This window comes from Gallinula chloropus (assembly GCF_964237585.1).
Source record: "Gallinula chloropus genome assembly, chromosome: 3".
Classification (NCBI taxonomy): domain Eukaryota; kingdom Metazoa; phylum Chordata; class Aves; order Gruiformes; family Rallidae; genus Gallinula; species Gallinula chloropus.
The window spans coordinates 44,913,105-44,935,866 of NC_140087.1; the positions used below are offsets into that span (position 1 = coordinate 44,913,105).

General features: G+C 41.4%; 1 protein-coding gene across 1 annotated transcript in view; it reads right to left on the bottom strand.

Moving 5' to 3' along the window:
* GREM2 (gremlin 2, DAN family BMP antagonist) overlaps positions 1–22,514 on the bottom strand; it is a gene marked incomplete at its 3' end in the record, with an annotated part of 34,590 nt that extends 12,076 nt beyond the window's left edge. The window contains exon 1 of the mRNA XM_084262029.1: positions 22,391–22,514. The remainder of the gene's footprint in view (positions 1–22,390) is intronic.
* Between the last annotated feature and the right edge of the window lie 248 nt (positions 22,515–22,762).

A 22,762-nucleotide genomic window follows, 5' to 3' on the forward strand; every position in this document is an offset into this window, starting at 1 on the left:
CAGAGGAGGGTTCTTCTGTCTACGATGCACTGCAGTCAGCAGCTTTCTTCCTGGCAATCACTTGGCATTTACTGTTCACAGCTCCTGACATCCTCAGAGGGCTGAACAAACATGTAATTAGAAACACGCGCAAGCTGGTTCCTTCAGATTCCCTTCACAGACCGAAAGGAGACTCAGTAGTGTGCCACTGGACGAGTAAATCAGAGGCAAAGTGTTAAAGTAGCACCTCCTCACTACTTGGAAGGCAAGACCTGAATTTGGCAGTTTTGACACTGATTGAAACTGTGGAGCTGAACGGAGTCTCAAAGCTGAGCTGTCCGTCAACTACAAGACTTGGGAAACGGAGTGATGCCTGATAAATTGATGAGCTGACTTGAATTTGAAAGTTCAGCCTTCTGAATCAGGTGGGAAGATACTATACCAGATAGAAAAGTGTCAGGGAATCACATAGGTGCACTGTGGAATGGAATGAGTCTACATGTTTCTTAGTAATGGCAGGAAAGGTCTTCCCCTATGGCGGAAGAAGAGAGAAAGCGTACAAAGGCAACCACCAACCTCTTCTGCTCACAGACTCACTGTAAAGTGCCAGAACACCCCTTCTGTAGGCAATTTTGGATCATTTCTAGCTTTGCAGCCTCAATTGCATTTATCATTTTTCAGCATCACAGAGAGGAAGGATTCCAACTTTGGGACTTAGTGGCTCAGGCATTATTTTTGGCTGATAGTAACTGGGGACTCTCTCCATAAACACAAGCAGAAGATAAACAGCACCTAGAGGCTCTTTATTAACTTAATGTGACCTTGTTTTTTTTACAGTGTTTGGCCATAAGCCATTCATACTGTGTCACCACTGCTAAGGCTTAAATATTTTTCCATTACTCACACTTTCAAGCTCTGTAGAAGTAGACAGTAAGTAAATCTAAAGATTCTTCTCTTTGGCTCCTTTGGAATGCTGTTCTCAGAAAGGTCAGGGAGGCATCTTCTGACACTATGAGAACTAGATATACTGAAAGCCTCATCTTCAAATTGGAGGGAAAAAAAATCTGACCATTGGCTTTGCTTTCACTTCAGATCAGCTGAACTATTAGATTCTAAATTCTTCTTTTTGAAGGAGATAAAGTTATTATTTATTAAGAAATTATTTTTAAGATACTTTCAATGTAAATTTATTAAACCCTCAAAAGCCAAGGAGCCACTTCAAAGAGTGAAATGAAACATCTTTTTGTCTCAGTAATGGGAACCCCCTAAAAACTACTCACAAACTGAACTGGGACCTTCAGGTGTTTCCAGTCTAAAGATCATGATCTCTGTTCCTGAGAAAAAGCAACTCTGGAAAAAAGTTTCTATCACCTGAAAAGTTTAATTCCCACTGTGTGAAGAGGCAAAAAAAAAAAAACAACAAAAAAAGGTTTCAACTCTGAACCCTTGGGGCCAGCTACCACAACTTGCATAGCATGATATTCCTCAATGGGTCAAGGATAACCACAGCCCCGTGGGTTTTTTTTTTTTGGCCTGTATTTTGAAAGGAGGCTCAGTAAAGAATTTGGCTTAGCAAAACAAGACTATCTTCCTCCATTCCCTTACTTAGTTTCGGAACAACAGCTTTTGCTTTGAGTGATTATTTCAGCTTCCATAATTTTTCTCCAGCACAAAATTGTGGAGAAGCTCCATACAGATCAGACCAGTGACCTGGGCTGCAGAAGAATATGAGTAATGTCAGAGCATCAAAGAAAGAGAAATACAGCATCAATTAGGAAAAAAACTACCAAAAATGCACCCCTCAAAGACAAAGCTAAATGTAGCTCACCTGTCTGAAACTCTGCTAACTTGGCAAAAAGAACATTTTTCTTAGAGGATCCCAAGAAGCTCCTAATCAGCTCAAAGACTGAAGAATGCTAATTGCCATTTGGCAAACCTCTGCCTATTAAAACTACAAGGCACATTTTTGTTTTTTTTTTCTTCCTTCCTGCCTGCAAAATCAAACTCTTGTTTTACAGTATGAACGACATAAAAGACTACATCAGAGCAAGTGCGCGATTTCATATCTACATATTTTTTATAAGGCTGAAGGGGAGGACTCTTAAGCTTATCTAGGAAAAAAAAAGAGTGAGAATTAAATCACTGAACTGTATGGTTTAAGCAGAATATCCAATGGCACTGCAGACTTGAACAGCAAAGGAAGCAAGAGAGGCACGTTTGAATAAATAGAAACAGGCCGAAGAAGGCAAGACACTGAGTGGATTTACAGCACAACTGTACAGAAGACATAAAGAGCTCATCTAGATACCACGGCTTTAACAAGGTCCTCTCTGTGATTGTTCTCCACCTCCCCTTGAAAAAATATTATTTGTTTAAAGCTGCCTGCCAAATCCATGGCAAAACATCTAACAGAAACCAGAGACGAGATCTAGAGACACTTTAGAAATAGGTGACAGGGACATACATGACACTTACATCAACCTCAGCAATCCACAAGGCTCCTGTTCCCACACCTACAAAGCCTCCAGGGTCATTTTGGACTGCAGCATTGTTTACATGTTTGTACACCGGAGCCTCAGTGGGGCACTTGGATGTATGACTGGGTAGGTGGCAAAGCAGTCTGCTGCCCTTCACACAGAAGCTGGGCAAAGCATGGGAGCCACTCAGCAGCTCCCCAATTGTCCTGTTTTGGCAAGTGTGGTTTGTGTGCACCCAAACAACATCACTGAGGGGAAAATGAGCAGCATTAACCACTACCAGTCATCCAAAGTTTAACCAGTGGGGCACATTACATATCTTTCTCATATCCACCCCAGCAACAAGATCTTTCCCACTCATGAACATAAGCTCAGAGTTTCAGTACCCACATGAACTGGAAATAATTCTATTCACATTCCCCACACTGGGAAAAACAAAACAAAACAAAAAAAAAACCCACAGAAAAACCCCAACCTAAAAACTGCAGAAAAGTGTAGTGGGAGAGTGGAAAGCACAGAGGACTTGCCTGTGCTTTCTGTTAAACCCGGGTTATTGGATAGAGACTATACACAAAATTCCTGGACCCACAGGGAATTATAATACCATACCTAAAACTATTTTTCTGTGATTAGGCTTTGTGATGTGGAGGGTGAGGTCCTGATTTAAGCTCCCTGAATTTTATCATGCTTCCCAAGACATTAAGAAGGCAATTTCTTTTAGGTTTTTGAATCTAAATGGGAATAATCACAGACTGAAGAATTAAAACTTATGCCTTTGCTCTTATTTTATGTTCTGATAAGAATAATGTGAGGTGCAGGTTCAAATATATATTCCAGTTATATATACTCACTCTAGACTAGTGTACTTCCACTTTCGGGTAAAGTAATGGCACAGAGAAAACCCTATATCTGACTCTGAGAAGTAACCAAAACAGCAATTAGTGTCAGCTGGATGTATTTCTCATTGCAACCCATACCTGTCTGAGATAAAGCTTAAATCATCTCATGCCATCACGCAGTCCAAGTTGCAGTTTGAGCCACGGTCCCCCTGCTCCTGGTCCCCACTGGTCCTCCCCTTTCCTTCACCAAACACACAAGAATGCATACTCACACTGACACACACATGCCATATGCACAACACCCTGTGCCATTGCTAACAACCATGCAGTCAGAATGCTTCCAGCTGATGTTTTTTGTTCCAGCTGCCTGCAGGATTCGTGGCGTGGCTGGAGCCCCTGTGCCAGCGCTGGGCTGCTCTGCCCTGCCAGAGTCAGCCTACAGGCAGGCTGCCTTCACCCAGCCACCAAGCCCCACCCTGGTACTCCTTCCAACCTAGGCCTGGGAATATTGTCACCCAACTTACCTGTTTCGGGGTGGAGGAGGCTAATGTAACTGGAAGGGTGTGGCTGATCAAAGTGGTGTTGACTGATGGAACTGCATGCTTTTGTTTCCTATGGGAGATGCATGGTCCTTATCTCTAAGTGCCTTGATGTTAGGACTACGGCCTCTACCACAGCAGGGAGAGGAAGTAAAATAATAATAACAGAATGTGTTGAATAGTACCATTTCAGATGCCCTAAAAACATCTCTACAAGATGTTGGCAGAGGCTGGCCCATCAGAGGTAGACCCTATGGGACATACATACTCCTCCACAATGGCTGCTGGGAGAAAGGTGGAAGATGAAGGATATTCAAACAGGCACCAATTTTTGCAAGTGTCTTAAACATTATTTGTGATTAGATTTCCAAAAGAGGTAGTTATCTCAAGTCCTCAATGGATATAGGGTACATAAAAAGAGGATTTTTTAAATCATGTATTGGAAATGTTGCTCTGCAACTGTAGCACAAACCTCAATATTCAAGTTGGAAAAACAAGCATGAAAATGTAATCTAACTGCTGCATCCTACTGTCTGACTTTTGAGTATCTAGCCTTGTAATTTCAAAGGTTTCTTCCACCACGGTTTGGGGGTTTTCAGTGATCAAATACAACCACTGGCTATACTGCATAGGAATAATCTACATGATGGCAGAGGCAATGATGCCTTCTCCTTCACTCCTTCTCCATTGTTACTTCATTCTCCAAAAGCCCAGGTGATTTTGAGTACTACATGGGCTAACGTTGTCCAGTTAACTACAGTTGCATGTATGTATAAATATACTTAATATGTTCAACCAAGAGGACTAAACTCTCATGTAGGCATAAGCTTACACCATTTTAGCAATTAGGACTCTGATTAAGAGCGGACAGCTTTAAACTCACACTGTAGAAGTCAAGCAAGCGCTTAATTGTCTTCCTGTATTCAGGTCCCAAAACTTGTTGGAGTTACTAGACATTAGAAGAACACAGCAACATACTCTACACACCAGCAAGTCAAAAGCATCAGGGAACACACCTTACCCACTTGTAATTAAAATTGAGATGGAAATTGTATCAAGGTTGGCTAAGTTTGTGGTTTGGATCAGATGTCATTTAAACAGGGAAAGCTGTGTGACATCTCAAATGTATAGCTCTTATCTTTAATCAACTGCCTCAAGTAATACTTAATCATCTGGAAGGATGCCTTAGGCTCTGTGCTTCACTGACAGCCCGCTGCAGCTTTTTGTTATGTCAGCTTCCATACACATACAACCCCACCAAATTGTACATTGTTCCTACCTGCACTAATGTCTCTCACAGTTGTCTTCACAGTAGCCTGTCTGTCCCAACGTGTCCCACAGGAGACTCCTCATAAAAAAAAAAGAAAATCCAAAAGCAGAAGCTAGCCTAATTTGTATGCAAATCTCAAAACTCCAAACCCATCAGATCTGTGCCTGACACATTTTCTTGACGGTACGCTGAGGACTTTGGGGGTAAATTAAGGTTCTGTTTTTGAACTTGAAAAAACATGGCTGCCCAAAGACAGAAAGGAAAGTAGTAGGTTATGTGCCAGTTCTGAGCACCATACTTCAGGAAATCACAAAGATTTCTGGAGGGGATGCCGAGAATTAGAACAAGAATATTTATATGCACAGAAACTGTAACTTCATGTGGCAAGACTGCAGAAATCAGGGATCTTTAGCACAAAGCAGCAAAGACCAGAGAAATTATGTCAATAGCTTTCAAAAGCATGAAAGGATATCACAAAAAAGTGAAACAATCCCTTCATGGATGCAAACACAATGTTGTCAGCAAATAAGATTGCAGACACCACTTCTATGAACAAGCACCATAATAAAGATACTGAAGCATTGGAATTGATTTGCCCAAGTTTTCAGACTCATCATCAGGACTATTAAGGAGAAAGTGACACAAAAGGAGAGAAAAAATAATCATGACATCTGCCAGCAATTGTTAGATTAAATGGATTGCAACAAGCAGGAGATGAGCCAGATGACTCGTCTAAATCTCTTTAACTCCCTTTTAAGTAAATAAATGTATATGATATAGAACAAGTATTGTGCTCTAAAGAACCATATTTTTAATAATAATTTTTTGCTTAGCATTCTGTCATCTCTCTTGTAATCTTTCTAGCTATCACACTAGCTATCATAGAAAGCCACCATCATTCTTTCTGCAGTACAGCTTAAGGTACATTAACTTTGGGGTGGGAGGTGTCACTAAACCACTATCAAAGCCAGCTTTATGTTTAACACATCACAACCTGCTAATTGTGAAATTACCAGGTTTATAATACAGATTCTTTCAGAATTACAAACTCAGTTTGATTTCTTTTGCTGTAGGCAGAATATGTAGCATTTGTTTCATGCTCCTTTGTTGGCAAAAGGGGTCAAGACTCAAGATATTCTGCAGAATACCTTGGGTTTTCCAAAAATCTAAGTTGTTTAGAGGAAACATTCCTACTTTATTTGTTGAAGAAGATTAATGTCACTTATAAATCTGTAGAAAATAAGTTACTTTCCTAAAACATATGTAAATATACATAAAACACAAACATATACCATTTTCCACATAAGGGTACAGTCTTAAACCATCTTTGAGGACCTATTTCAAGCCAGAGAAGTCAAAACTTCTTAATTAGCATTACTGATAGACAATAGCACACCAATATTGTTACTAGTCTCTTCAGAGACAGAGCACTAGACATGTTAAACAGGAAGCAGGGCAACAGTGCTGCTGTGCTGGATCAATCAAAGGCAACAATCAGCAACTCAACAGTGAAGCCAAGTGGCTTCTCATCCACAGGCCTCAGGGACAGCAGAACAAGACCAGAAATAACCACATCCTTGAAGATCTGAGAGAAACTATAGAGATTTGCACAGGCCAAAACATCTGTATTGTCCCCATCACAGCAGACACCCAACTTCCTCTCTATTCATAACACCTGTAATTAACAGGTGTGGAACAGTTTGTCAATAGCTGTCATTGTAAAGCTGTGGTATTTGCCCTACAAGCACAGCAAATACCTTGTGCATATGCAACCACTGTCCAACCTTTTCTTTCCCACAAAACTCAACAAGCAAATAAACAAATGAAATTGCCCTCAAACAGAAACTGAACACACGCCAGATCAAATGCCAGTTTCTCCTCTGCCTTTTCTACCCTTACCTCTATCCTACTGAGGTAAATTCAGAAATCTGATTTACTTATTGTTGCTAATTCCCTAAAAGTAGCTTACCAAAGGCATCTCCTCAACATTTTTCTAGGTAGGGGAACAGTGAGGAACTGCTCCTCTTCCTAGATGTTCTCTAGTATTTCTGGTTATGTTAAAGAGGTGGGGTGATATTGCATGGTGTGGTTTCCTAAAGGCCAGGAAAGAGTCATTCACCTACAAGCAACTTGCATCATCAAGATTGGTTATTTGTTTAATGTTATTTACTCTTATTATTATCCATTTACTGTTATCTGGTAATTATTATACTATTCCTCATAGTACTGCTGTTCTGAGAGAAGCCACTTGCTCTGTTATGTTTTTTTAAACCAGAGCTGCGTTATGGCCCCATGCAAACCAACTATCAATGATCACACGCATGCTCAGATTCTAATGAAAAGTTCATCACTCTGCCAAGGAATTACAATAGGATTGAAATAAAAGGGATGTTTAACACTAGACAGACTCCTGAAACAGGTTAGTACAGCAGAGGATGAGAAGAAGCTGCAAAGCTTCATGCGGTAGGCAATACTTCACTGTTTTCTACCAATGAGAAAAAGTACAGAGGAAGGATTCTCCGCAAATATTTAAAATTATTTCCGAGGGTTTATCTGACAAATACCAACTTCATTAGACTCAAGAAAAAAGAAATAAATTTTTATTTCAATGGAGAAAATAATTTGCAAATAATTTGCTCCATTGGAACATCAAGACAGAGTCCTTGAGGTTTAAAATACAGTCATTTAGACAAGGCGAGAATCTGCCTTCAGATAGACTCACTGGTACTTCCCACAGTTCAGGTAGACAAAAAAAGTACTGCCATTAAAAATACTCAGTCAGTTTGAGGTAATCAGGTAATCACCAAATGCTTACAGACAGATTATTGTGACATGAAAAAGCAAACAAAACAAAACCAAACCACATCAAAGATATTTACCAGTAAGTAATTTAAAACAACAGGATAACATTTACATTCTTAGAATATCTTGTAATTTCAATACAAATTATTTTCAATTTCTTCTTTGTATCATGTGTTTGGTTTAGTTATTTTCCGTATTTTAAATTCTATTTTAAATTTACTTAATGGAACGTCATCTGGCTATTAAGGGGGGGAAGAAAAAGGGCAAAGAAAAACCACAAACATTTGTTTTCTGCCTAGTGTAGCTAGATTAAGTGAACCTAGCCTACTTAGTCCTAATCTAGGAGTCTGGATATGCAAGAGTGCCTGGATCTGAACAGGTTCTACAAACTACGGCTAAAAACATATCAACCAATAAGGTTGAAAAATTTCCCTCTTTTTAAAGATGCACAAGCAGCAAAAGTCTGGACCAGTGCTAAGCCCAGCCTTTCTGCTTGTGTCAGCGCCTTGGCTTTGTGATTGAGCAGAGCTGCAGGGCAGGCTCACACGGGACATTCAAGACTGGTTCAAGTCTCCCATTACATCCTTTCTAAGAAGTTTGAGCCTACGATATTTAACTATCAACACTTCATGTCAAACTGCTCCTACTCTTTCTTTTTTTTCCACAGCCTTAGGTTTTGGGATCTAGGAAGAACTTAATGGAAACTTAATGGAAGACCATTGTGGGTAAAATAGTGAAGTGAGGAAAGAAGGAAAAAGAGCTGTAATTCAACTTTTGTGAACGGAAAAATGTAAAGAAAAAAAGGACTTTTTCAATGTGTGACCGACGTTTATTCTAAACCAAAGTTTGAAAGTGTAATTAGAATCCTACCTTATCCCGTAGGTTTACACTCTTGGGTGGTACCAAATTAAGATCTGATTAAGGTTTGCTCCAGAGATTCCAGACCTCCTGAAGTCATTAACTTCAGTTTCAGCAATGGTGACAAGTGACTATTTTTCTGAAGCTGATGCTCCCTTTCCCACAATGCGCACATTAATTGTAGGCTTCATAACACAAGCGTCTTGTTTGGTACAGTTTCCTGGCTTCTGCCAGTTGGCTGCACCAGACAAATCACTTAAGCAAAGAAGGGCTGATCCTAATCTCTCCTCATGCAATGCTAATACAGTATCAATGAAGAATTCAGTATCTGTGTTGCTTTCTGTGCACAGCTCCCAACTGAACTTTGGACTTGTAAAATTGATCGGTATGCAGGACTTTTTCTTCTTGAAGTAAAATGGTGTTCAGCGATCCTCAGAAGTATCAGGGAAATACCAGTGGCCTCTGATAAGGCTCACAGGCTCTGAACTGTGACATTCTGGTTACTGGCACCAGGGGCCATTCCCTATGTAAGGGTTTGACAGTGAAAGGGAGGGGGGTAAAATGTGTCTAGCTGTACTTTGGATCTAATTACATCTTCTTATAGCTCTGAGGATTTTATCACCTTTAGTTCCAGAGTGTAATTTAACCTATGCATTCAGCCCTCAGAGCGATCCTCCCCAGGAGCATTAAGAAGCATTCTGCAGCATTTCTCAATCTTTCTTCCAGCTTTTTTCCTCAGCACATGGTGGAAGCCTCCACTCAGGAGAGGCAGGGTTTTGGAAAAACCCATTTCTTCAGTATTACCTGAAGCTTAATAGTTCCCAGTCTCGGCACACTGATGTGTCTACACCCTAAACCAAATCCTCACTCTCCCTATTGACAGCACAAGGAAATCGTGTCTCTGCCTCACCTATGGAAATTCCAGATGCTTGTCACCTCATTTTTATGTTCTTCAATGGTGCTTATGGTGATGCCTCTAGAGAATTGCTTAGGTTGCTCAGTTCCACATTCAAAAGCAGCTCCTTCGGAAAATCAGGGCTTGCGCTTCCATAACACTGCAGCTCCATTCACAGAGCACTTCAATGCGTTTGGAAGCCATCTAGGCACCTAGGCAGGTTACCACAAAACAGGTTACCTTAGCTATCACTCTCCTGCTTCTCTGCAAGTCTTATCAAGTCCAGACTCTGACAGGTTAAATGAGCTTCAAATACTGAGGCAGAACCCTGCAAAATTCTTAGTCTTTCTAATGCTGAGCAAAGGACAGTCTAAGCCCTCCAAGATACAGATTTAAGGCAATTGCCCAACATGAAACATGTTTCCAAACTAGCACTCTAAGCATTGTTGTCTGTAGCATTCGTTTGACCTTCATTAGAGGCCAGTCTTCTGCATAGTGAAAATAGGTGGAAGGAAAGAAGGCAAAGGCTACTTTTACCCTCCACATATCTAAACAGTGCTAGAGGGGCCAGATACATTTAGATTCTTCCTAAGTTACTCAGAGGCCATGCCAAAACATCCAGAATAAAAGCAAAAGGCTCCTTTCATGCACTTATGTGTGTGTCAAGGTTTCCTTGTAAGTCATATATATAAATACATACATACACACACACACATGTGTGTGTGTGTGTTTATGTGCACATATATATATACACACACATATATATATGCAAGGTTGGGCTAACAGGCATATTTTAAGTAAAGGGTAAGCTGATATGAGAAGGTGACCCAGGCATAGTAGCAATGTCACAGTGGCTCTTTTTCTTCTTCTTTTTTTTTTTTTTTTTTTTGTGGAGTAAAATAACATAATCCTATCAGCAAAAACAGTAAAAGAAAAAAATGGCTAAATGCTTAACCTCTCTCTCTCCACACCCCCAGCACATCCTGCAGAGCAGCCCAATAAACAGAGGCAAGGAAGAGCTGAACATATACAACCCTTCTCTTCACAGTCACCAGTGACTGCTGTCATAAAAACGCAGATTCAAAAACACGCCACCATTTGTCTTTCCCCCCTTTTCCCCTGCACGTTCCTTCTGCAGAGTTCTAACTACAGTTTTCCATCAGGGAAAGAGTTGCATGCCACAAGATGATTTGGTGAGAGACTGCTGTCTCAACGTTGCATGAAGATGACTAAACAGTGACAAAGTAAATCATCCCTCGAAGATAAGTCAATAGTGAATATGTAATTTTATCTGTCAAGAGTTAACATGCAATGAATACTTGCAAAGGTTACACAACATAAAATCTACCAGCACTTAGATCTGAATTCCCTCACATATGCTAGCCAAAGAAGCCTACGAAGGAATAGATACCATTTGAATTCTTGACAAAAAGCCTTAACAACAGGAGTTTGTGCATATAAACTCTTAGGAAAGGATTATATCCTAAGAGATTGTTAGCTTACAGGTAGTTATCTTACATTAAAGATGCATTTTGTAAGTATTTCTTAGGAAGTAAGCTAAATTTCCATTTAAAAATAATTAAAATGAGCAGTTTATAATGAATTAAAAAAATAAATAATCCTAAAGGTGGTTAAATAAAACCCAACAAAATACTTCTTAAAAACCAACGCCCCCCACCCTCATTCAAAAGCTATAAACAGTTTGGAATTGAACTTGTAGTTAAATCTAACAGATCACTGAAAAGCTTCTGTCACTATTTGTATTCTTTTTTTTTTTTGTCACATAAAAGCATTCATCTGTTTGGTTTTCTTTCTTGAATATACTTTTCATGTTCTCAGGTATATATTTCTAGCTTGGCATATCCTATGAACGCTGTGAAAACACAGCTTATGACGTTTAAAACATTCTACTTAATTAAAAGGAATTAAGAGCCCTCCTAAAATGTGCAAGCAGCAGTTGTATATTCTGAAATCCAGGTTGTAAGTATACATCCCTTAAATTTTCCTAACTTCTTGAACAAATATCGTCTGAGGTTTCCCAGATAAGATATATTCTAGATTACTTAGGCTATCCAAAGAATGTTTTTGCCACTCTGTGCAATTAGAGCTGAAAGTGCATTTATCTTGCTATAAATAAGGTGACTCTTAAAGAATGAAGTTCAGAAGTGTTAATGTCAACTCTTTAGTGGACATATCTTTGATAGGGTAACTCCAGATCTCAAAGCAGCTAGGCTAGTTTCATTCAAATTTGAAATTAATTCTGACTTTTACAACATATGCAATCCAGAAAAACTGATGGAATAGTTCCAGAATTAAATTAGACGAGTTTTATTTTAAAACCCCAATATTTATATAGCTATTTTAAAAGTTACCATTTAAATCTGATGTTAACTCAGAACTATCCCCAAAATCATACAGAGTAAAAAATATAACTGAAATATTCCAGAACAATCCGTGGATGTAATAATTCAGTTCTTCAGAAGCAAACCTCTCCTCCCTACTTTACAGTACTTGCGTTCTGATATGCAGCTTCAAAAGAGAAAAGTGCAAGGGCAATTAACTCTTGTTGCCTCTTTGTCTTACTGCAGTAAAAACAAAATTTACAGCTATGGGTGACCTTGTGTAAATCATAAACAAAAACTTTGGATGTCCCAGGTTAGAAATGTTAAATATTGAAGATAGCAGAGCGATAAACAATGGGCAGAAATTCCCATTATAAAGGAGGCATGGCTAACAGTGCCTTTATTTTAAAAGTACAGGAGCAATTTTGCATTGTCTTGAAGTAGTACACTGTTCTGTTCCTCTGTGCAGGAGTTTGTTTAATCCGAAGTGTGCAAATCTGCATTACAATTCACATCCTTGTAGGCTTTGCAGTACAGCAAAACATCAGATTTTATTTTTTTGCATCTACACATAAGGTCATGGCTACCTCTTTTACACGCTGTTCATATCTGCTTAGAGACATATCACGTATATCACACTGTAATGAGCAGTTAAAATACATGTATTTTAGCCTTTAATAATAATATAAAAAAAAAGTGTTGAATGACAGTTTTTTGTAACTTGTAATGACCCACAATGTTCTGTTCCAGGACAGTGTTATACAATCATAGAATCACAGAATGGGTTGGACTGAAACAGACTTTTACAGATTGTCCAGTTCAACTCCGCTGCCTTAAGGAGGGGCATCTCTCAAAAGATCAGGTTGCTCAAAGCCCCATCCAACCTGTCCTTGAACACTGCCAGTGATGGGACACATAGAGCTTCTCTGGGCAACCTGTGCAAGTGTCCCACCGCACTTTTTAGACTGTGTCATTGTTCAGAAAATTTGGGAATGCTGGTCTTTGGGCTGTGCTTTAAATAGCAACCATAGCCTCAGCTGCAAAGTGTGGAAGATCTTCCAATGTCATGTAGCCTACAAAGGCCACCCAGTACTAGCAGAGTTTTTCAAGACACCACGCATGGATTCTGTACCTACGAAGACAGTCCTCAGCTGTCCTCAGCTAGAGGACATACAGTGTTTTGGATACTTACGTCAATGTTTACAGCACAGTTTCCCACAGATGTTGAGCGTACCACGTCAGACATGTAGGATGGCACAAAGGAAGTCTGTAACAGAATTAAGATACAACCTAGTGGCCTGGAGCAGAGCCAAAGGCAGGATGAGCCTTTCAGCACAAGTAAGAAATCCATCCATGAAAGCAAAAGGCCATCACAGAAGCTTTAGGAAAGGTTTACATTAAAAAAGAAGACAGTACTTATTTAAAAGCAAGCCTGAAGCATGATACTTAGCCAAGAAACTACACCAGCGTTGCTATGTGACTAACTGCTATCTATGTTAGAAGCTGGTACCATGCATCTAGGAGTTGAATACTATAGTGTATTTGATGCCCCAATTAAGGTATCAGCCATAATCAAAGTAAAATAAGCCGGTTAGCATTTTAAAGGGAAAATAAATATATTCTGGAAGAAAAGAAATTTCATTTGGGGCACTTCATAACAAAAATCTCTTAAATTACAGTTCACTTTTATTGAGAAAATAAGCTGCTACAAATCCAACCATTCACATTCTAATATGACCATAAAAAACCCAACTGATCTATTTATGAATTATTTTGTGTTGTCCTGTAAACAGCAAAGACAAAAGTAAAACCATGATAAATACACTGAAAAATATCTTTCAATCCTGTCAATAAAAACACTTAAAATTTCAGCGTGGGGGAAAAAGAAAAAAACCCCAAGCAGCACTGCATGAGCACCTCAAGCTCCCTGTACTTTACACACTCAGAAAAAGTAACAGCTTAAGTCAATCACGTTTGACTGCTATACAGTTATTTATATGAGTAAATGAAGCTGGCGTCCAAGTGGGGAGATGAACTGGCAACTTGCCGCAGCCTTGAGTTACAATTTGTATATAATGGAGCAAACTGCAAGCACTCTCCTTGTAGCCTATCTACGTGGATGAAGCTAAGCAGAAGAGTTCAAATAGGCAACATTTTGCTTTAATTAATGATAAAGTAAGAGGGAGATTTCTTCAATTTGCAGGTGAAGTTGCCCAGAAGAACTCAGCCTCCCCATGACCTGAAGCTTGGCCTGCCAGCAATTAGATGCACAGCAGTCTCCCTTGAGACAGGAAAAACCTTGGTATGGACTTCTCACCTATGCATTTGCAGTTCTACCGTCTGAATGAACCAGCTAAAACCAAAGCAAGAATCCTCATTGTTGTTGGCAGTCTCAGAGACTCCACAGCTCACAGGACTGTACCAGGGCCATGGCTACAAGAGAGAGGCATGCCCAGAATGAAAGCATAACTTGGCTGGCTTGGGAAGGTCATTTCAACTGATTCCACAGACCTTTAAAGATTATTGTGTGTGTGGGAGGAACGCAGGAGAACTGAGATTATTCCTCCTCAGTACAAGTGTGTTGAACAGGATGAAAAAGATTTCTTCACATTTGAGTACCTCAAAAAAGACTAGCAGCTCATATTCAAACCCGATATTGAACAGGATGGTATATGTGGGTAATGGGTATTTTGGGGTGATTTCATGGATAACATAAAAATCCATAAATTTAATACAAAAAATTGATCCTTGCCTTTTAGGCATTTTTCTAAGATATTTCAAAGCTGACAGCAGCTTAGAAATAAACTAATTTATCTAACTGCCTTGTTATCAAATAATTGTATTACCATATGCAGCAGTAGCTTCCACAACCATGACTCCATCCTGCAGTTCCTACTAATTCCCAGCACGTGATGGGAATAGTCCACCAGCCCTTTCTGGTGTTCAGAAGTACACAATGAGTATCTTCCCACTTTTACAAGATACCTGCCATTTTGAAGGTGACGAAACATTGGTGATAGTAGCTTATGTATTGCACTGTGATTATGCTTTCCCCTCTCCTCTTGATATTAAAAAAAAAAAAAAGTATTGTATGCATTTTGTAGCAAAATTACTTTTTTTCTGATTTACAGATGTGCAAGCAGCATATGTGTCCTCGTAAAAATGACCTCTTAACATGTATTTAGGAATGGAAAGTCTTTCCTGTGGCCTTTTCTTTCACTCTCTAGTTGAAACATTGGCCAAGGCACAAATAAACAAACATTAGTAAATACGAGACAGGACTGCTATTGCTCCTCAACAGTAGAGGCTGCCAATACCAGATATGGATCCAGAGATATTGTTGGGCTTGCCTCTTCCAGAATAAATTTTCCAAGGAACTACACCCTTGTCTAGCTTGCTCAGATTCTGAAAATCACTGTTTATGACTGTGGCTATAATAGCTGACCTAACCAGAAGTGCCAGGAATCAAACCACAGACTTTGGAAAGCAACAGGATCCATAAGCTACAGACTCCTTATTTTGAGAGTCTATGGTACGAGAGTCCCAACCTTAAGCCACATGAGATGGCTATGCCAGGATAATAGCTCAGGTTCAGCAAATCACAACCATATTGTTAAGTCTTTCAACGTCTGGCATAGTTTTAAATGGACAACAAATCTGTTTGTCGGATAAAGTCTGAACTGCTAAATAAATAGTGATAAATTTCCTAATACTACTGGGCAGAGTATTCCTGCAAGTACAACGTGTGTTTATCAGTTTCCCACTGAGCTAGCGTTGACTTTCAAATTTCCTTTAATCCTATTATAGTAAACATAGTACAGTGCTCTGGCAAACAAGAGGAACATTCTTCCTGTAATATCATATCCTTCTTTTAAAGAAACCTTAGAGATGTCCAGAAAAGGACTAGGCTCAACTTGGAATAGCACAATAAACTTGTTTCCAAAGAAACAAGTTTTATAAAATATTAGATTTTAAACTGAAAAAAACTCCAACCCAAAACCCAGATATTTTTATAAAGAGAAGAACAGCAATTTCTAGTTGGAGGCAGTCTACCTGAGTTGGAGGATAAAGCAACTGGCATTTTGGATATAGAATTCAGATAATCGTAAACTGTAGCCTGTGAAGGAGCTTTTTTGGTGTTCCTTCAAGAAGAAAGAACATCAAGTGCAGACAACTTAAAAAAGCCCTAAACCCAAACCAAAGGGATTTTTATGGTGCAATTTATATTTAAAGCTTCACTTCATTTGGGAGGAATTTATGGTATGCAAAGGTAGGACTTGTCTTACAGTTAAAAAAAAAAAAAAAGAGATAAAAAGAAAATCTAGATTGATCTGTTGACTAACATTGACCTGGAGAATCTGAAGGTAAGACTGTTTTGGATGGCAGAAACTGGCTCCGTTTCCAGCTATGTGTGTTTGCCTCATTTGCTTCAGGGTTCCCACAGAAAAAAGGCAATTATATATAACAAAAATAGCACACAATGGTGCTATTTTCACATATTTTAGGTGATTTTTGCATAAAACTATGAATTTTTCAGATAATCAGTTTATGTGACATTTGAAGCTTCAGCTTCAGATAGCCTTAAGAAGTCACAAGTTCTGGGCTATGACTTTACTTAGGGATCAGCTTCAGTAAGAAATTAAAGAGACGGATCAACAATCTTCCCCTAGCTACACAGAATCCAAGGTACTCATAATGTGTTTCAGCTTAGAAGTTCCCTCTTAAGAATATCTGGGCAAAATCTGTTCTCACTGAAGTTTCAGGCAAAGTTTCCATAGGCTTAATTAACGACGAATATAGACCAAAGTCAACAAACATGCTTAGTATAAAGCCATTCCGTGTAGTAATCTGAAAGGTGTCAGCCAGAGAACAAATTACATTGAAATACAAGCGATAGCCATCTCTGTCTTTATTGGGAGACTTTACTGGACATACCCATTAAGTCATCCAACGTGTTCACATATTCACCATCTTCTCTGCATGTCCACCTCTTCTTGTCCCTTGCAAGGGACACTGAGCTCCAAATTACATTGACAGAGCAGGAACTGACAAGTGATAGATGGATCATTACAAAAAAGCATGCCTAGAGCAAGGATGCCTGACATCTGAGAGCTGGGATGTTTTCATTTTGGATAGAAGCTCTGACCCACTATTTACACCCCTATCCCAAGCTCTCCCGCATATTTTTAAACGACAACTTTCTAGATGTTATCTGTATGGAGACTGGCCAGATTTATGGGCAGGATCCTGCACATCTCTAAGCCAAACTAGTGTTTTGGCCTCAGTGGAAATGAGATTAGGTCTGAGATTTGCACCAGGAAAAAAAACCCTGCTGTTTTCATGCCAGAAATGGTCATGAAGAATCTTTACAGCGCTGTTTGTTTGAGGTTTTTTTGTTAGCACTACTGTAGAATCAGGCTGTTGAGCATTATCATAATAGCACTTAAGCAGAGTAAAAGGATAGACCAGACATGGCTGGAATCCACAACAAACCGGCATGCAAGTGAAGAAGGGCGGCTAGTTCACTTGCAGCACCAGCTCAACAGTATTCCAATTCTAGCAAGTGTTTGTACAAGACAAGGTCAACAACCCGGCCCGCAGGAGTTGCACAAATGCTGCTTCCAAGTTTTAAGAGAAGTTAAAAATTCAGGACATTTTTAAGATTTATTGCTGTTAAATCCAGAGTCTGATGTTGTTATTTGTGCACTGCCCATCACACTCAATAAAAAATGGTTCCAAAATTAAATTTGGAGGGTAAATAATGTGTTTTCCTTTCCCCATGTACTTTATTTCTACCACTTCCTTAAGAAAAAAAATGGGCATAAATGAAATTTTTATGAGACTTTTTGTATTTGAATGTATCACCATTTTAATTTCCTCCTAGTTTCATTACAAATAATGCTTTCTTACTCACTTCCAAACAATGATTTGAAAACTGTATGGAATCAGAGATAAATTTAGCTTTATTCTTTCTATAAAGAAGCTTGTACTAAAGACAGAAGTATGTCTTTTTCTATATATAAAGCATACATTTGCAGTATAACTAATTCTGTATGGCAGTGTAGCCCCTATGGAAAACTGATCTCAGCAAATCCCCCTTAATTTTATGACTAATCTAAAATATGCCACTAGAACTCTTACAGATACTTTGTAGACAGTAACCCCGGGAAAAAATATACGAAACCTCACAGAGATACATGGTTGCGCCCAAGAAAAAAAGAAAAGTAGATGATGTGAGATGACTTCTTGACAAAGGCAGGTTTTACAGATGAAGTTGCCGTGATTGCATCACACAGGCCATTAAAGATAGACTGCCCTGTTTTTTAACATCCTGGAGAAAGACAGATTCTTATGGTCTATTTCCCTTTCTGAAACAGGCTTCAAAAGTCTTCTCCCAAAACTGGTAATCAAAGACTTAAGGCACTGAGGACAAGAAACAGTATAGTGTCAAGTGACACATCTATCATCTATGCAACTCACGTTAAAATGTACACTTCATCCTATAGAGCAGCTTTACATTGGAAGAAGGTTTGGAGTAGACAACCTCTAGCACTAGAAATACAGTCACCTGAGAAAGAAAAGCTTTCTTGGTTTTCAGTTCGTATTGTGCTGATTTTCTGCGACCTAAAAGCAGTCTTGGACCAGTCACAGTGATTCAGAACAAGAAGGAGCTTCATAAAGTACATGCTATACACACACAACCCCACAACTTCCATCATGTTCCCTGTGGAAATGTCTGTAAAACTGAAGTGTCAATAAGAAACCTAATTTTTGCTGCAATGACAGCCATCTTCTGTTACTGAGAAGGATCTGATCCCTAATTGCTCCAGTAATATATTTTATCATCAGAAATTATTTCATACAAAGGATAATGGTTTATAATTAACAAAATAGTTTTAAAATAATTAAAAGAAAACAGGAAAGTGGAGAAAGCCAGCCAAGTCACCAAAAGAGAGAACTGAAAAGTTTTCAGATTTAGAGTGAAAACTGCAGACAAAAAATATATTTGCATTTTTTAGTTAGAAGCTTTAGGGGGACATTTTTAAACATCTTCCTGGGCATCACACATTCCCACCTGCCTGGAGCAACCAGACTCCAGGACCAAAGGATGCTTCTCATCAAGTGCCAGGATCCAGGAACTGCCACCACAGCCAGCACCTTCTCCAAAGCTGGTGCATTATGGGATATGTAGTCAGCCAAGACGCTGCAGCAACGAAAATACGCACAGCATTTCTAAATGGCAGCTTTAAAGCTTGAGGTCAGTCCCAAATGCAATGAGGAACATAAACACAGCCTCGGGAACCTTTAAGCACAGGTACAGCAAGTGATAGGCAACCAACCGTGAAGGAGCACCAAGTGCCCTTCCCTAGACACTACTGCTGTGTTAACATTCACCAGGCAAGCAGAAAGCCCTTTATCCACAGATCCCACTCCCAAAGTAGTCCACACTCACACGCCAGACTAAAAAAAATAAACCAAACAAAAACTTAGCTGTCTTCTTGTAGCATTGAGGAGAGCTCCGGGTGTGTATGCACCAGGAGGGCAGCCACAGCTGGCTGCAGAGCTGTGCTCTCGGGGAGAGCCAGGAGCTTCCAGGTAACACACGTGCAGGCAACAGCGCGAGAATCAGGGACGGGTCTGCAGCCCTGGGAAAGGCAGTTTGGGGGGCACACCGCCTGCTGCAAACAGCCCAGGCCTGGGTCAGCAGGGAGCGAAGCCCAACGGGAACCGACACACAGAGCACAACAGCTAAACACGGGGGACTTTCTATCAAGGCTTAGATGTGTTTTATAGGGTTTTAGTTCAGGCTACGTCTGGTCTGGTCCTGCGGACTGAATTTCCAGCAATGACTCAAGCACACCGCATTTAGATTCCTATCCAGCTGGCCCACCATGAGGTAGATGGAGATGGACAGTAAGTGGGAACAACTGGAAGACTGACGTCAAAAGTACACTCCTAGACAAGAACCACAACACTAATAGAAATGCACGACCACACCCAGGAGCATCTGTGAGACTGAAGTGAAAGCCCTTACTGGCCAGCTCCTGAAGAGGCTCTTTGCATGTCAGTGAATCTGCACAGTGACTTGCACTGCTCACTGAAATAATCCTAACTGAGACATCAGAAACCAGTAAATTCCAATAAGCGCTGGCAAACGGTGACTGAAACCAAGCATTTTCCAAAGGACAGGATTTATTCATACAGTTCAGCTGGCATTCAGGTGTTATTTTTTTAGCCTCACCCAATACTATGGAGAGAAACAAACATCTGAGTTTTTGAGAGACATCATGTTTGAGAGACAATATGCCTGAGAGAAACAGACATCTCCTTGTTCCATTTCACACCGAAAGTCGTATTTCATGACAGAACAGTGTATTTGGAAGACAAAAAGCAGCTAAACCAATCTGCTGAAAGTCTAGGGTGAATGGTATTTATTTTTGTGACATCCTTTTCAGAGGTCTTAATGATGCTTTTCACCAACACTTCTTTCATCTATTTATCATGCTGCAATGGAAGGGTGAGCAAACCTCGCTGCTACCAGACACATCTCTCCCCGTGCACAAGAGCTCTGCACAAGCAGGCTCCAAGAGGTGTGAGAAGACAAAATTCTACCTGCTAGGTTTCTCATTCATCCTGCAACAGAGATTTAACAAACCTGTCCGTGCTCTTCAGCTTCCCAGTAAACACACACAAACATTAGTAATTTAGGACTTGGCTGCATGTCTCAGATAATGGCGATTTGTGAGGACCATGCAACACGGAGATAGATTCTTGCCTGAATACTGAGAGAGAACCCTCATGTCTCACTCTCAGTAATAAGCAGATTGCTCTCCCTTACTTAGTTTTCTCAGCGCTGCTCTGTAAAATCTTAGAACATTCTTATTCCTCCTTAACTTTTGGGAAGAGATGAGGAAAGGCCAGCCTGAGAACTATGTGCCGAGTGTAGCAAGCGAAGCATCTGTGTAAAAATGCATCAGGCAGTCTAAGCAAATATTTCAGGCGTGCGTACTTGGAGTTCAAGCAACAAACTAATCCCCTAAGGGAACAACACAGTATCTGTATTGTATTGGCACCGGTGGGAAGACAAGACTCTGATGTGATGTTGACTTCTCCTTGGTTTAGCAAGAAACAGCCTTGAAGTGGCCTGATAACCAGCTTGCTAATTAGAGCACTGCGCAGACATTGCTTGGTCTTGCACCTGCTGCTGCGCGATTCTTGGGAACACTGTGGGATTCTTAACCTGGGGCTTTTCCTTAAGGAACCTCTGCCACAGTCGTTTGTCAGGCTGAAGTTCACCTGACTCTACTTGTTGGGTTTTCATTCCTTTTATTTCTCCTCTTTTGGGGGGGGGAAACAAAAAAGCAGTTTCACTTGTTATGAGCTGTTAATTTTGTCCTCAAAAGTCCACCAAAAGTTATATAACCACTTTCACAATAGCGTGCTAAAAATAAGAGTTGTTCAGCCAAATGCCACTGCAATTTTTTATAAGACCTGTGACTCCAATTCTGCAAGACCCGTGAAAGTGCAAATATTTCCTTAGCTTTAGCTGAAAGTCAAGCAGGAGTTCCTTGTGAGACAGACATGGGTTTGTATTATTATAATCCTCATCGCAAGGGGTGGGGGGGGGGGGAGGCTAGGGGGGGAACCCCAGTGTATGTATACATATCTATCTGTATTTCCAACTCATGACTTAAAGTAACGCTGTTCACTCTTGGAGCCGATCCCTCATGGGGTTTCATAATCACAAACCATCATTAACCCAAAGCAAAGAAAGAAAGGTACAAAGGGGCACAGGTTTCAAGCGCGAGATTAATTTTCCCCCCGGGTTTTTTTTTTTGGGGGGGGGGTGGGGGTGTTGTGATGTTTTTTTTCCCCTTGGGAGGGAGCGTGGAGACGCGACGCGCGACACCTCCAGCCCAAAGGGATCTGGCCTTCCAGGTACCTTCCGAGGGCGCTCAGAGCAGAGCCCCGAGACCCAGCCGCCGCTGGGAGCCGGCTCTCGCTATCGCAGCTATTTGCCCCTGGAAACGACCCACGGGCGGGCGGCAGGGCGCCGGGCGCGGCGCTCCCCGCGGAGACGTCCGGCCGCCGCCGGGGATCCCCGCGCGGGGACGGGCAGGGCGGGGGCCCGGGAGGAGCGCGGAGCGGCGGGGCGGCCGGTGGGGCTGCGGGCGGGCGGAGGCGCTGCGGGGCGGCCCCACGCTGTCACCGCCGCTGCGCCCGCCGGCCCTGCGCGCTGCGCCGCACCGCTGCCCGCGAAGGGGCGAGAAGTGTAAGAGGGCAGGGGAGGAGGAGGAGGAGAAGGAAGAGGAGGAAGAAGGGAGCAAGCCGGCCGCGGGAGCAGCGGTGCCGGAACAGGACGCCCGGCGCCGCCCGGCCGCCCCATACCTGCACGGAGGCGGGGAAGGGTCTGCGGCGCGCTCCGTCCCGCCAGCTATAGATCCCAAGGGGTGAGGAAGAGGGGTGGCGGCCGTCGCCCGCTGCTGCCGCTGCTGCCGGTGGCGGTGGTGCGAAGCCCTCGCTGGTCGCAGATGCCCATAGGCGCTCAAGTCGGGGAGCGCGGTGCGTGGAGAGAGCGAGGCGGCTTTGCCGGTCCCGGCGGCGGAGGGGAGCTCGGCACTGGCTCCGCGCAGCCACTGCCCGAGGAGAGGCTCAAGCCCCAGCTTTCGATTGGCTCCGGTGGCCAAACAGCTCCCACCAGCCTGCCCGCCCGCTGCCTCCCCGCCCGCCTCCCCTCACCGCCCCACACGCTCCGCTCGC